Source organism: Petromyzon marinus, unplaced genomic scaffold (assembly GCF_048934315.1).
Source record: "Petromyzon marinus isolate PM22_M1 ecotype Great Lakes invasive population unplaced genomic scaffold, UKy_Petmar_22M1.pri1.0 PM_Scaffold_4, whole genome shotgun sequence".
NCBI classification, from domain to species: domain Eukaryota; kingdom Metazoa; phylum Chordata; class Hyperoartia; order Petromyzontiformes; family Petromyzontidae; genus Petromyzon; species Petromyzon marinus.
This window is the reverse complement of record NW_027423390.1, coordinates 492,294-508,551: the sequence shown is the minus strand read 5'-3', so window position 1 is coordinate 508,551 and position 16,258 is coordinate 492,294.

The following is a 16,258-nucleotide window of genomic DNA, read 5'->3' as shown; positions in this document are numbered from 1 at the left end:
CAATGATTAACACTGAATCCTGTGGGAGTCTCACTGATTAACAATGAACCCTATGGGAGTCTCACTGATTAGCACATGAACCCTGAGGGAGTCTCACTGATTAATACTGAACCCTGTGGGAGTCTCACTGATTAACGCTGAACTCTATGGGATTCTCACTGATTAACACTGAACCCTATGGGAGTCTCACTGATTAACACTGAACCCTGTGGGAGTCTCAGTGATTAACACTGAACCCTGAGGGAGTCTCACTGATTAACACTGAACAGTGTGGGAGTCTCACTGATTAACACCGAACACTGTGGGAGTCTCAATGATTAACACTGAATCCTGTGGGAGTCTCACTGATTAACAATGAACCCTATGGGAGTCTCACTGATTAACACATGAACCCTGAGGGAGTCTCACTGATTAACACTGAACCCTGTGGGAGTCTCACTGATTAACACTGAAACCTGTGGGAGTCTCACTGATTTACACTGAACCCTATGGGAGTCTCACTGTTTAACACCGAACACTGTGGGAGTCTCAATGATTAACACTGAATCCTGTGGGAGTCTCACTGATTAACAATGAACCCTATGGGAGTCTCACTGATTAACACATGAACCCTGAGGGAGTCTCACTGATTAACACTGAACCCTGTGGGAGTCTCACTGATTAACACTGAAACCTGTGGGAGTCTCACTGATTTACACTGAACCCTATGGGAGTCTCACTGATTAACACTGAACCCTATGGGAGTCTCACTGATCAACACTGAACCCTATGGGAGTCTCACTGATTAACACTTAACCCTATGGGAGTCTCACTCATTAACACTGAACCCTGTGGGAGTCTCACTGATTAACACTGAACACTGTGGGAGTGTCACTTGATTAACACTGAACCCTGAGGGAGTCTCACTGATTAACACTGAACCCTGAGGGAGTCTCACTGATTAACACTGAACCCTGTGGGAGTCTCACTGATTAACACTGAAACCTGTGGGAGTCTCACTGATTTACACTGAACCCTATGGGAGTCTCACTGATTAACACTGAACCCTATGGGAGTCTCACTGATCAACACTGAACCCTATGGGAGTCTCACTGATTAACACTTAACCCTATGGGAGTCTCACTCATTAACACTGAACCCTGTGGGAGTCTCACTGATTAACACTTAACCCTATGGGAGTCTCACTGATTAACACTGAACCCTGAGGGAGTCTCACTGATTAACACTGAACCCTAAGGGAGTCTCACTGATTAACACTGAACCATGTGGGAGTCTCACTGATTAACACTTAACCCTATTGGAGACTCACTGATTAACACTGAAACCCTAATGGAGTCTCACTGATTAACACTGAACCCTATGGGAGTCTCACTGATTAACACTTAACCCTATTGGAGTCTCACTGATTAACACTGAAACCTGTGGGAGTCTCACTGATTAACACTGAACCCTATGGGAGTCTCACTGATTAACACTGAACCCTGTGGGAGTCTCACTGATTAACGCTGAACTCTATGGGATTCTCACTGATTAACACTGAACCCTATGGGAGTCTCACTGATTAACACTGAACCCTGTGGGAGTCTCAGTGATTAACACTGAACCCTGAGGGAGTCTCACTGATTAACACTGAACAGTGTGGGAGTCTCACTGATTAACACCGAACACTGTGGGAGTCTCAATGATTAACACTGAATCCTGTGGGAGTCTCACTGATTAACAATGAACCCTATGGGAGTCTCACTGATTAGCACATGAACCCTGAGGGAGTCTCACTGATTAATACTGAACCCTGTGGGAGTCTCACTGATTAACGCTGAACTCTATGGGATTCTCACTGATTAACACTGAACCCTATGGGAGTCTCACTGATTAACACTGAACCCTGTGGGAGTCTCAGTGATTAACACTGAACCCTGAGGGAGTCTCACTGATTAACACTGAACAGTGTGGGAGTCTCACTGATTAACACCGAACACTGTGGGAGTCTCAATGATTAACACTGAATCCTGTGGGAGTCTCACTGATTAACAATGAACCCTATGGGAGTCTCACTGATTAACACATGAACCCTGAGGGAGTCTCACTGATTAACACTGAACCCTGTGGGAGTCTCACTGATTAACACTGAAACCTGTGGGAGTCTCACTGATTTACACTGAACCCTATGGGAGTCTCACTGTTTAACACCGAACACTGTGGGAGTCTCAATGATTAACACTGAATCCTGTGGGAGTCTCACTGATTAACAATGAACCCTATGGGAGTCTCACTGATTAACACATGAACCCTGAGGGAGTCTCACTGATTAACACTGAACCCTGTGGGAGTCTCACTGATTAACACTGAAACCTGTGGGAGTCTCACTGATTTACACTGAACCCTATGGGAGTCTCACTGATTAACACTGAACCCTATGGGAGTCTCACTGATCAACACTGAACCCTATGGGAGTCTCACTGATTAACACTTAACCCTATGGGAGTCTCACTCATTAACACTGAACCCTGTGGGAGTCTCACTGATTAACACTGAACACTGTGGGAGTGTCACTTGATTAACACTGAACCCTGTGGGAGTCGCACTGATTAACACTGAACCCTGTTGGAGTCTCAGTGATTAACACTGAACCCTATGGGAGTCTCAATGATTAACACTGCACCCTGTGGGAGTCTCACTGATTAACACTGAACCCTATGGGAGTCTCACTGATTAACAGTGAACCCTGTGGGAGTCTCACTGATTAACACTTAACCCTATTGGAGTCTCACTGATTAACACTGAAACCCTAAGGGAGTCTCACTGATTAACACTGAACCCTGTTGGAGTCTCAGTGATTAACACTGAACCCTATGGGAGTCTCACTGATTAACACTGAACCCTGTGGGAGTCTCACTGATTAACACTGAACCCTGTGGAAGTCTCACTGATTAACAGTGAACCCTGTGGGAGTCTCACTGATTAACACTGAAGCCTATGGGAGTCTCACTGATTAACACTGAACCCCATGGGAGTCTCACTGATTAACACTTAACCCTATGGGAGTCTCACTGATTAACACTGAACCCTGAGGGAGTCTCACTGATTAACACTGAACCCTAAGGGAGTCTCACTGATTAACACTGAACCCTGTGGGAGTCTCACTGATTAACACTTAACCCTATTGGAGACTCACTGATTAACACTGAAACCCTAAGGGAGTCTCACTGATTAACACTGAACCCTATGGGAGTCTCACTGATTAACACTTAACCCTATTGGAGTCTCACTGATTAACACTGAAACCTGTGGGAGTCTCACTGATTAACACTGAACCCTATGGGAGTCTCACTGATTAACACTGAACCCTGTGGGAGTCTCACTGATTAACACTGAACCCTGTTGGAGTCTCAGTGATTAACACTGAACCCTATGGGAGTCTCACTGATTAACACTGAACCCTGTGGGAGTCTCACTGATTAACACTGAACCCTGTGGGAGTCTCACTGATTAACAGTGAACCCTGTGGGAGTCTCACTGATTAACACTGAAGCCTATGGGAGTCTCACTGATTAACACTGAACCCCATGGGAGTCTCACTGATTAACACTTAACCCTATGGGAGTCTCACTGATTAACACTGAACCCTGAGGGAGTCTCACTGATTAACACTGAACCCTGTGGGAGTCTCACTGATTAACAGTGAACCCTGTGGGAGTCTCACTGATTAACACTGAAGCCTATGGGAGTCTCACTGATTAACACTGAACCCCATGGGAGTCTCACTGATTAACACTTAACCCTATGGGAGTCTCACTGATTAACACTGAACCCTGAGGGAGTCTCACTGATTAACACTGAACCCTAAGGGAGTCTCACTGATTAACACTGAACCCTGTGGGAGTCTCACTGATTAACACTTAACCCTATTGGAGACTCACTGATTAACACTGAAACCCTAATGGAGTCTCACTGATTAACACTGAACCCTATGGGAGTCTCACTGATTAACACTTAACCCTATTGGAGTCTCACTGATTAACACTGAAACCTGTGGGAGTCTCACTGATTAACACTGAACCCTATGGGAGTCTCACTGATTAACACTGAACCCTGTGGGAGTCTCACTGATTAACGCTGAACTCTATGGGATTCTCACTGATTAACACTGAACCCTATGGGAGTCTCACTGATTAACACTGAACCCTGTGGGAGTCTCAGTGATTAACACTGAACCCTGAGGGAGTCTCACTGATTAACACTGAACAGTGTGGGAGTCTCACTGATTAACACCGAACACTGTGGGAGTCTCAATGATTAACACTGAATCCTGTGGGAGTCTCACTGATTAACAATGAACCCTATGGGAGTCTCACTGATTAGCACATGAACCCTGAGGGAGTCTCACTGATTAATACTGAACCCTGTGGGAGTCTCACTGATTAACGCTGAACTCTATGGGATTCTCACTGATTAACACTGAACCCTATGGGAGTCTCACTGATTAACACTGAACCCTGTGGGAGTCTCAGTGATTAACACTGAACCCTGAGGGAGTCTCACTGATTAACACTGAACAGTGTGGGAGTCTCACTGATTAACACCGAACACTGTGGGAGTCTCAATGATTAACACTGAATCCTGTGGGAGTCTCACTGATTAACAATGAACCCTATGGGAGTCTCACTGATTAACACATGAACCCTGAGGGAGTCTCACTGATTAACACTGAACCCTGTGGGAGTCTCACTGATTAACACTGAAACCTGTGGGAGTCTCACTGATTTACACTGAACCCTATGGGAGTCTCACTGTTTAACACCGAACACTGTGGGAGTCTCAATGATTAACACTGAATCCTGTGGGAGTCTCACTGATTAACAATGAACCCTATGGGAGTCTCACTGATTAACACATGAACCCTGAGGGAGTCTCACTGATTAACACTGAACCCTGTGGGAGTCTCACTGATTAACACTGAAACCTGTGGGAGTCTCACTGATTTACACTGAACCCTATGGGAGTCTCACTGATTAACACTGAACCCTATGGGAGTCTCACTGATCAACACTGAACCCTATGGGAGTCTCACTGATTAACACTTAACCCTATGGGAGTCTCACTCATTAACACTGAACCCTGTGGGAGTCTCACTGATTAACACTGAACCCTATGGGAGTCTCACTGATTAACACTGAACCCTGTGGGAGTCTCACTGATTAACACTGAACCCTGTGGAAGTCTCACTGATTAACAGTGAACCCTGTGGGAGTCTCACTGATTAACACTGAATCCTATGGGAGTCTCACTGATTAACACTGAACCCCATGGGAGTCTCACTGATTAACACTTAACCCTATGGGAGTCTCACTGATTAACACTGAACCCTGAGGGAGTCTCACTGATTAACACTGAACCCTAAGGGAGTCTCACTGATTAACACTGAACCCTGTGGGAGTCTCACTGATTAACACTTAACCCTATTGGAGACTCACTGATTAACACTGAAACCCTAAGGGAGTCTCACTGATTAACACTGAACCCTATGGGAGTCTCACTGATTAACACTTAACCCTATTGGAGTCTCACTGATTAACACTGAAACCTGTGGGAGTCTCACTGATTAACACTGAACCCTATGGGAGTCTCACTGATTAACACTGAACCCTGTGGGAGTCTCACTGATTAACACTGAACCCTGTTGGAGTCTCAGTGATTAACACTGAACCCTATGGGAGTCTCACTGATTAACACTGAACCCTGTGGGAGTCTCACTGATTAACACTGAACCCTGTGGGAGTCTCACTGATTAACAGTGAACCCTGTGGGAGTCTCACTGATTAACACTGAAGCCTATGGGAGTCTCACTGATTAACACTGAACCCCATGGGAGTCTCACTGATTAACACTTAACCCTATGGGAGTCTCACTGATTAACACTGAACCCTGAGGGAGTCTCACTGATTAACACTGAACCCTAAGGGAGTCTCACTGATTAACACTGAACCCTGTGGGAGTCTCACTGATTAACACTGAACCCTATGGGAGTCTCACTGATTAACACTTAACCCTATTGGAGTCTCACTGATTAACACTGAAACCTGTGGGAGTCTCACTGATTAACACTGAACCCTATGGGAGTCTCACTGATTAACACTGAACCCTGTGGGAGTCTCACTGATTAACGCTGAACTCTATGGGATTCTCACTGATTAACACTGAACCCTATGGGAGTCTCACTGATTAACACTGAACCCTGTGGGAGTCTCAGTGATTAACACTGAACCCTGAGGGAGTCTCACTGATTAACACTGAACAGTGTGGGAGTCTCACTGATTAACACCGAACACTGTGGGAGTCTCAATGATTAACACTGAATCCTGTGTGAGTCTCACTGATTAACAATGAACCCTATGGGAGTCTCACTGATTAACACATGAACCCTGAGGGAGTCTCACTGATTAACACTGAACCCTGTGGGAGTCTCACTGATTAACACTGAAACCTGTGGGAGTCTCACTGATTTACACTGAACCCTATGGGAGTCTCACTGTTTAACACTGAACCCTATGGGAGTCTCACTGATCAACACTGAACCCTATGGGAGTCTCACTGATTAACACTTAACCCTATGGGAGTCTCACTCATTAACACTGAACCCTGTGGGAGTCTCACTGATTAACACTGAACACTGTGGGAGTGTCACTTGATTAACACTGAACCCTGTGGGAGTCGCACTGATTAACACTGAACCCTGTTGGAGTCTCAGTGATTAACACTGAACCCTAGGGGAGTCTCAATGATTAACACTGCACCCTGTGGGAGTCTCACTGATTAACACTGAACCCCATGGGAGTCTCACTGATTAACACTTAACCCTATGGGAGTCTCACTGATTAACACTGAACCCTGAGGGAGTCTCACTGATTAACACTGAACCCTAAGGGAGTCTCACTGATTAACACTGAACCCTGTGGGAGTCTCACTGATTAACACTTAACCCTATTGGAGACTCACTGATTAACACTGAAACCCTAAGGGAGTCTCACTGATTAACACTGAACCCTATGGGAGTCTCACTGATTAACACTTAACCCTATTGGAGTCTCACTGATTAACACTGAAACCTGTGGGAGTCTCACTGATTAACACTGAACCCTATGGGAGTCTCACTGATTAACACTGAACCCTGTGGGAGTCTCACTGATTAACACTGAACCCTGTTGGAGTCTCAGTGATTAACACTGAACCCTATGGGAGTCTCAATGATTAACACTGAACCCTGTGGGAGTCTCACTGATTAACACTGAACCCTGTGGGAGTCTCACTGATTAACAGTGAACCCTGTGGGAGTCTCACTGATTAACACTGAAGCCTATGGGAGTCTCACTGATTAACACTGAACCCCATGGGAGTCTCACTGATTAACACTTAACCCTATGGGAGTCTCACTGATTAACACTGAACCCTGAGGGAGTCTCACTGATTAACACTGAACCCTAAGGGAGTCTCACTGATTAACACTGAACCCTGTGGGAGTCTCACTGATTAACACTTAACCCTATTGGAGACTCACTGATTAACACTGAAACCCTAAGGGAGTCTCACTGATTAACACTGAACCCTATGGGAGTCTCACTGATTAACACTTAACCCTATTGGAGTCTCACTGATTAACACTGAAACCTGTGGGAGTCTCACTGATTAACACTGAACCCTATGGGAGTCTCACTGATTAACACTGAACCCTGTGGGAGTCTCACTGATTAACGCTGAACTCTATGGGATTCTCACTGATTAACACTGAATCCTGTGGGAGTCTCACTGATTAACAATGAACCCTATGGGAGTCTCACTGATTAACACATGAACCCTGAGGGAGTCTCACTGATTAACACTGAACCCTGTGGGAGTCTCACTGATTAACACTGAAACCTGTGGGAGTCTCACTGATTTACACTGAACCCTATGGGAGTCTCACTGATTAACACTGAACCCTATGGGAGTCTCACTGATCAACACTGAACCCTATGGGAGTCTCACTGATTAACACTTAACCCTATGGGAGTCTCACTGATTAACACTGAACCCTGTGGGACACTCACTGATTAACAATGAACCCTGTGGGAGACTCACTGATTAACACTTAACCCTATTGGAGTCTCACTGATTAACACTGAAACCTGTGGGAGTCTCACTGATTAACACTGAACCCTATGGGAGTCTCACTGATTAACACTGAACCCTGTGGGAGTCTCACTGATTAACACTGAAACCTATGGCATTCTCACTGATTAACACTGAACCCTGTGGGAGTCTCACTGATTAACACTGAACCTTGTGGGGGACTCACTGATTAACACTGAACCCTATGGGAGTCTCACTGATTAACACTGAACCCTCTGGGTGTCTTACTGATTAACACAACCCTGTGAGAGTCTCACTGATGAACACTGAACCCTATGGGAGTCTCACTGATTAACAATGAACCCTATGGGAGTCTCACTGATTAACACATGAACCCTGAGGGAGTCTCACTGATTAACACTGAACCCTGTGGGAGTCTCACTGATTAACACTGAACCCTGTGGGAGACTCACTGATTAAGACTGAACCCTATGGGAGTCTCACTGATTAACACTGAACCCTGTGGGAGTCTCACTGATTAACACTGAACCCTGAGGGAGTCTCACTGATTAACACTGAACCCTATGGGAGTCTCATTGATTAACACTGAACCCTATGGGAGTCTCACTGATTAACACATTAATCCTGTGGGAGTCTCACTGATTTACACTGAACCCTATGGGAGTCTCACTGATTAACACTGAACCCTATGGGAGTCTCACTGATTAACACTGAACCCTATGGGAGTCTCACTGATTAACACTTAACCCTATGGGAGTCTCACTCATTAACACTGAACCCTGTGGGAGTCTCACTGATTAACACTGAACACTGTGGGAGTGTCACTTGATTAACACTGAACCCTGTGGGAGTCTCACTGATTAACACTGAGCCCTATGGGAGTCTCACTGATTAACACTGAACACTGTGGGAGTCTCACTTGATTAACACTGAACCTTGTGGGAGTCTCACTGATTAACACTGAACCCTATGGGAGTCTCACTGATTAACACTGCACCCTGTGGGAGTCTCACTGATTAACACTGAACCCTATGGGAGTCTCACTGATTAACAGTGAACCCTGTGGTAGTCTCACTGATTAACACTGAACCCTGTGGGAGTCTCACTGATTAACACTGAACCATGTGGGAGTCTCACTGATTAACACTGAAGCCTATGGGAGTCTCACTGATTAACACTGAACCCCATGGGAGTCTCACTGATTAACACTTAACCCTATGGGAGTCTCACTGATTAACACTTAACCCTATTGGAGTCTCACTGATTAACACTGAAACTCTAAGGGAGTCTCACTGATTAACACTGAACCCTATGGGAGTCTCACTGATTAACACTGAACCCTATTGCAGTCTCACTGATGAACACTGAAACCTGTGGGAGTCTCACTGATTAACACCGAACACTGTGGGAGTCTCAATGATTAACACTGAATCCTGTGGGAGTCTCACTGATTAACAATGAACCCTATGGGAGTCTCACTGATTAACACATGAACCCTGAGGGAGTCTCACTGATTAACACTGAACCCTGTGGGAGTCTCACTGATTAACACTGAAACCTGTGGGAGTCTCACTGATTAACACTGAACCCTATGGGAGTCTCATTGATTAACACTGAACCCTATGGGAGTCTCACTGATTAACACATGAACCCTGTGGGAGTCTCACTGATTTACACTGAACCCTATGGGAGTCTCACTGATTAACACTGAACCCTATGGGAGTCTCACTGATTAACACTGAACCCTATGGGAGTCTCACTGATTAACACTTAACCCTATGGGAGTCTCACTCATTAACACTGAACCCTGTGGGAGTCTCACTGATTAACACTGAACACTGTGGGAGTCTCACTGATTAACACTGAACCCTATGGGAGTCTCACTGATTAACACTTAACCCTATGGGAGTCTCACTCATTAACACTGAACCCTGTGGGAGTCTCACTGATTAACACTGAACACTGTGGGAGTGTCACTTGATTAACACTGAACCCTGTGGGAGTCTCACTGATTAACACTGAGCCCTATGGGAGTCTCACTGATTAACACTGAACACTGTGGGAGTCTCACTTGATTAACACTGAACCTTGTGGGAGTCTCACTGATTAACACTGAACCCTATGGGAGTCTCACTGATTAACACTGCACCCTGTGGGAGTCTCACTGATTAACACTGAACCCTATGGGAGTCTCACTGATTAACAGTGAACCCTGTGGTAGTCTCACTGATTAACACTGAACCCTGTGGGAGTCTCACTGATTAACACTGAACCATGTGGGAGTCTCACTGATTAACACTGAAGCCTATGGGAGTCTCACTGATTAACACTGAACCCCATGGGAGTCTCACTGATTAACACTTAACCCTATGGGAGTCTCACTGATTAACACTTAACCCTATTGGAGTCTCACTGATTAACACTGAAACTCTAAGGGAGTCTCACTGATTAACACTGAACCCTATGGGAGTCTCACTGATTAACACTTAACCCTATTGCAGTCTCACTGATGAACACTGAAACCTGTGGGAGTCTCACTGATTAACACCGAACACTGTGGGAGTCTCAATGATTAACACTGAATCCTGTGGGAGTCTCACTGATTAACAATGAACCCTATGGGAGTCTCACTGATTAACACATGAACCCTGAGGGAGTCTCACTGATTAACACTGAACCCTGTGGGAGTCTCACTGATTAACACTGAAACCTGTGGGAGTCTCACTGATTAACACTGAACCCTATGGGAGTCTCATTGATTAACACTGAACCCTATGGGAGTCTCACTGATTAACACATGAACCCTGTGGGAGTCTCACTGATTTACACTGAACCCTATGGGAGTCTCACTGATTAACACTGAACCCTATGGGAGTCTCACTGATTAACACTGAACCCTATGGGAGTCTCACTGATTAACACTTAACCCTATGGGAGTCTCACTCATTAACACTGAACCCTGTGGGAGTCTCACTGATTAACACTGAACACTGTGGGAGTGTCACCTGATAAACACTGAACCCTGTGGGAGCCTCACTGATTAACACTGAGCCCTATGGGAGTCTCACTGATTAACACTGAACACTGTGGGAGTCTCACTGATTAACACTGAACCCTGTGGGAGACTCACTGATTAAGACTGAACCCTATGGGAGTCTCACTGATTAACACTGAACCCTGTGGGAGTCTCACTGATTAACACTGAACCCTGAGGGAGTCTCACTGATTAACACTGAACCCTATGGGAGTCTCATTGATTAACACTGAACCCTATGGGAGTCTCACTGATTAACACATTAATCCTGTGGGAGTCTCACTGATTTACACTGAACCCTATGGGAGTCTCACTGATTAACACTGAACCCTATGGGAGTCTCACTGATTAACACTGAACCCTATGGGAGTCTCACTGATTAACACTTAACCCTATGGGAGTCTCACTCATTAACACTGAACCCTGTGGGAGTCTCACTGATTAACACTGAACACTGTGGGAGTGTCACTTGATTAACACTGAACCCTGTGGGAGTCTCACTGATTAACACTGAGCCCTATGGGAGTCTCACTGATTAACACTGAACACTGTGGGAGTCTCACTTGATTAACACTGAACCTTGTGGGAGTCTCACTGATTAACACTGAACCCTATGGGAGTCTCACTGATTAACACTGCACCCTGTGGGAGTCTCACTGATTAACACTGAACCCTATGGGAGTCTCACTGATTAACAGTGAACCCTGTGGTAGTCTCACTGATTAACACTGAACCCTGTGGGAGTCTCACTGATTAACACTGAACCATGTGGGAGTCTCACTGATTAACACTGAAGCCTATGGGAGTCTCACTGATTAACACTGAACCCCATGGGAGTCTCACTGATTAACACTTAACCTATGGGAGTCTCACTGATTAACACTTAACCCTATTGGAGTCTCACTGATTAACACTGAAACTCTAAGGGAGTCTCACTGATTAACACTGAACCCTATGGGAGTCTCACTGATTAACACTTAACCCTATTGCAGTCTCACTGATGAACACTGAAACCTGTGGGAGTCTCACTGATTAACACCGAACACTGTGGGAGTCTCAATGATTAACACTGAATCCTGTGGGAGTCTCACTGATTAACAATGAACCCTATGGGAGTCTCACTGATTAACACATGAACCCTGAGGGAGTCTCACTGATTAACACTGAACCCTGTGGGAGTCTCACTGATTAACACTGAAACCTGTGGGAGTCTCACTGATTAACACTGAACCCTATGGGAGTCTCATTGATTAACACTGAACCCTATGGGAGTCTCACTGATTAACACATGAACCCTGTGGGAGTCTCACTGATTTACACTGAACCCTATGGGAGTCTCACTGATTAACACTGAACCCTATGGGAGTCTCACTGATTAACACTGAACCCTATGGGAGTCTCACTGATTAACACTTAACCCTATGGGAGTCTCACTCATTAACACTGAACCCTGTGGGAGTCTCACTGATTAACACTGAACACTGTGGGAGTCTCACTGATTAACACTGAACCCTATGGGAGTCTCACTGATTAACACTTAACCCTATGGGAGTCTCACTCATTAACACTGAACCCTGTGGGAGTCTCACTGATTAACACTGAACACTGTGGGAGTGTCACTTGATTAACACTGAACCCTGTGGGAGTCTCACTGATTAACACTGAGCCCTATGGGAGTCTCACTGATTAACACTGAACACTGTGGGAGTCTCACTTGATTAACACTGAACCTTGTGGGAGTCTCACTGATTAACACTGAACCCTATGGGAGTCTCACTGATTAACACTGCACCCTGTGGGAGTCTCACTGATTAACACTGAACCCTATGGGAGTCTCACTGATTAACAGTGAACCCTGTGGTAGTCTCACTGATTAACACTGAACCCTGTGGGAGTCTCACTGATTAACACTGAACCATGTGGGAGTCTCACTGATTAACACTGAAGCCTATGGGAGTCTCACTGATTAACACTGAACCCCATGGGAGTCTCACTGATTAACACTTAACCCTATGGGAGTCTCACTGATTAACACTTAACCCTATTGGAGTCTCACTGATTAACACTGAAACTCTAAGGGAGTCTCACTGATTAACACTGAACCCTATGGGAGTCTCACTGATTAACACTTAACCCTATTGCAGTCTCACTGATGAACACTGAAACCTGTGGGAGTCTCACTGATTAACACCGAACACTGTGGGAGTCTCAATGATTAACACTGAATCCTGTGGGAGTCTCACTGATTAACAATGAACCCTATGGGAGTCTCACTGATTAACACATGAACCCTGAGGGAGTCTCACTGATTAACACTGAACCCTGTGGGAGTCTCACTGATTAACACTGAAACCTGTGGGAGTCTCACTGATTAACACTGAACCCTATGGGAGTCTCATTGATTAACACTGAACCCTATGGGAGTCTCACTGATTAACACATGAACCCTGTGGGAGTCTCACTGATTTACACTGAACCCTATGGGAGTCTCACTGATTAACACTGAACCCTATGGGAGTCTCACTGATTAACACTGAACCCTATGGGAGTCTCACTGATTAACACTTAACCCTATGGGAGTCTCACTCATTAACACTGAACCCTGTGGGAGTCTCACTGATTAACACTGAACACTGTGGGAGTGTCACCTGATAAACACTGAACCCTGTGGGAGCCTCACTGATTAACACTGAGCCCTATGGGAGTCTCACTGATTAACACTGAACACTGTGGGAGTCTCACTGATTAACACTGAACCCTGTGGGAGTCTCACTGATTAACACTGAACACTGTGGGAGTCTCACTTGATTAACACTGAACCTTGTGGGAGTCTCACTGATTAACACTGAACCCTATGTGAGTCTCACTGATTAATACATGAACCCTGTGGGAGTCTCACTGATTTACACTGAACCCTATGGGAGTCTCACTGATTAACACTGAACCCTATGGGAGTCTCACTGATTAACACTGAACCCTATGGGAGTCTCACTGATTATCACTGAAACCTGTGGGAGTCTCACTGATTAACACCGAACCCTATGGGAGTCTCACTGATTAACACTGAACCCTGTGGGAGTCTCACTGATTAACACTGAACCCTGTGGGAGTCTCACTGATTAACAGTGAACCTTGTGGGGGACTCACTGATTAACACTGAACCCTATGGGAGTCTCACTGATTAACACTGAACCCTCTGGGAGTCTTACTGATTAACACTGAACCCTGTGAGAGTCTCACTGATGAACACTGAACCCTATGGGAGTCTCACTGATTAACACAGAACCCTGTGGGAGTCTCACTGATTAACACGGAACCCTGTGGGAGTCTCACTGATTAACACTGAACCCTGTGGGAGTCTCACTGATTACCCATGAACCCTGTGAGAGTCTCACTGATTAACACTGAACCCTGTGGGAGTCTCACTTATTAACACTGAACCCTGTGGGACTCTCACTGATTAACACTGAACCCTGTGGGACACTCACTGATTAACAATGAACCCTGTGGGAGTCTCACTGATTAACACTTAACCCTATTGGAGTCTCACTGATTAACACTGAAACCTGTGGGAGTCTCACTGATTAACAATGAACCCTATGGGAGTCTCACTGATTAACACTGAACCCTGTGGGAGTCTCACTGATTAACACTGAAACCTATGGCATTCTCACTGATTAACACTGAACCCTGTGGGAGTCTCACTGATTAACACTGAACCTTGTGGGGGACTCACTGATTAACACTGAACCCTATGGGAGTCTCACTGATTAACACTGAACCCTCTGGGTGTCTTACTGATTAACACTGAACCCTGTGAGAGTCTCACTGATGAACACTGAACCCTATGGGAGTCTCACTGATTAACAATGAACCCTATGGGAGTCTCACTGATTAACACATGAACCCTGAGGGAGTCTCACTGATTAACACTGAACCCTGTGGGAGTCTCACTGATTAACACTGAACCCTGTGGGAGTCTCACTGATTAACACTGAACCCTATGGGAGTCTCACTGATTAACACTGAACCCTGTGGGAGTCTCACTGATTAACACTGAACCCTGAGGGAGTCTCACTGATTAACACTGAACCCTATGGGAGTCTCATTGATTAACACTGAACCCTATGGGAGTCTCACTGATTAACACATTAATCCTGTGGGAGTCTCACTGATTTACACTGAACCCTATGGGAGTCTCACTGATTAACACTGAACCCTATGGGAGTCTCACTGATTAACACTGAACCCTATGGGAGTCTCACTGATTAACACTTAACCCTATGGGAGTCTCACTCATTAACACTGAACCCTGTGGGAGTCTCACTGATTAACACTGAACACTGTGGGAGTGTCACTTGATTAACACTGAACCCTGTGGGAGTCTCACTGATTAACACTGAGCCCTATGGGAGTCTCACTGATTAACACTGAACACTGTGGGAGTCTCACTGATTAACACCGAACCCTATGGGAGTCTCACTGATTAACACTGAACCCTGTGGGAGTCTCACTGATTAACACTGAACCCTGTGGGAGTCTCACTGATTAACAGTGAACCTTGTGGGGGACTCACTGATTAACACTGAACCCTATGGGAGTCTCACTGATTAACACTGAACCCTCTGGGAGTCTTACTGATTAACACTGAACCCTGTGAGAGTCTCACTGATGAACACTGAACCCTATGGGAGTCTCACTGATTAACACAGAACCCTGTGGGAGTCTCACTGATTAACACGGAACCCTGTGGGAGTCTCACTGATTAACACTGAACCCTGTGGGAGTCTCACTGATTACCCATGAACCCTGTGAGAGTCTCACTGATTAACACTGAACCCTGTGGGAGTCTCACTTATTAACACTGAACCCTGTGGGACTCTCACTGATTAACACTGAACCCTGTGGGACACTCACTGATTAACAATGAACCCTGTGGGAGTCTCACTGATTAACACTTAACCCTATTGGAGTCTCACTGATTAACACTGAAACCTGTGGGAGTCTCACTGATTAACAATGAACCCTATGGGAGTCTCACTGATTAACACTGAACCCTGTGGGAGTCTCACTGATTAACACTGAAACCTATGGCAT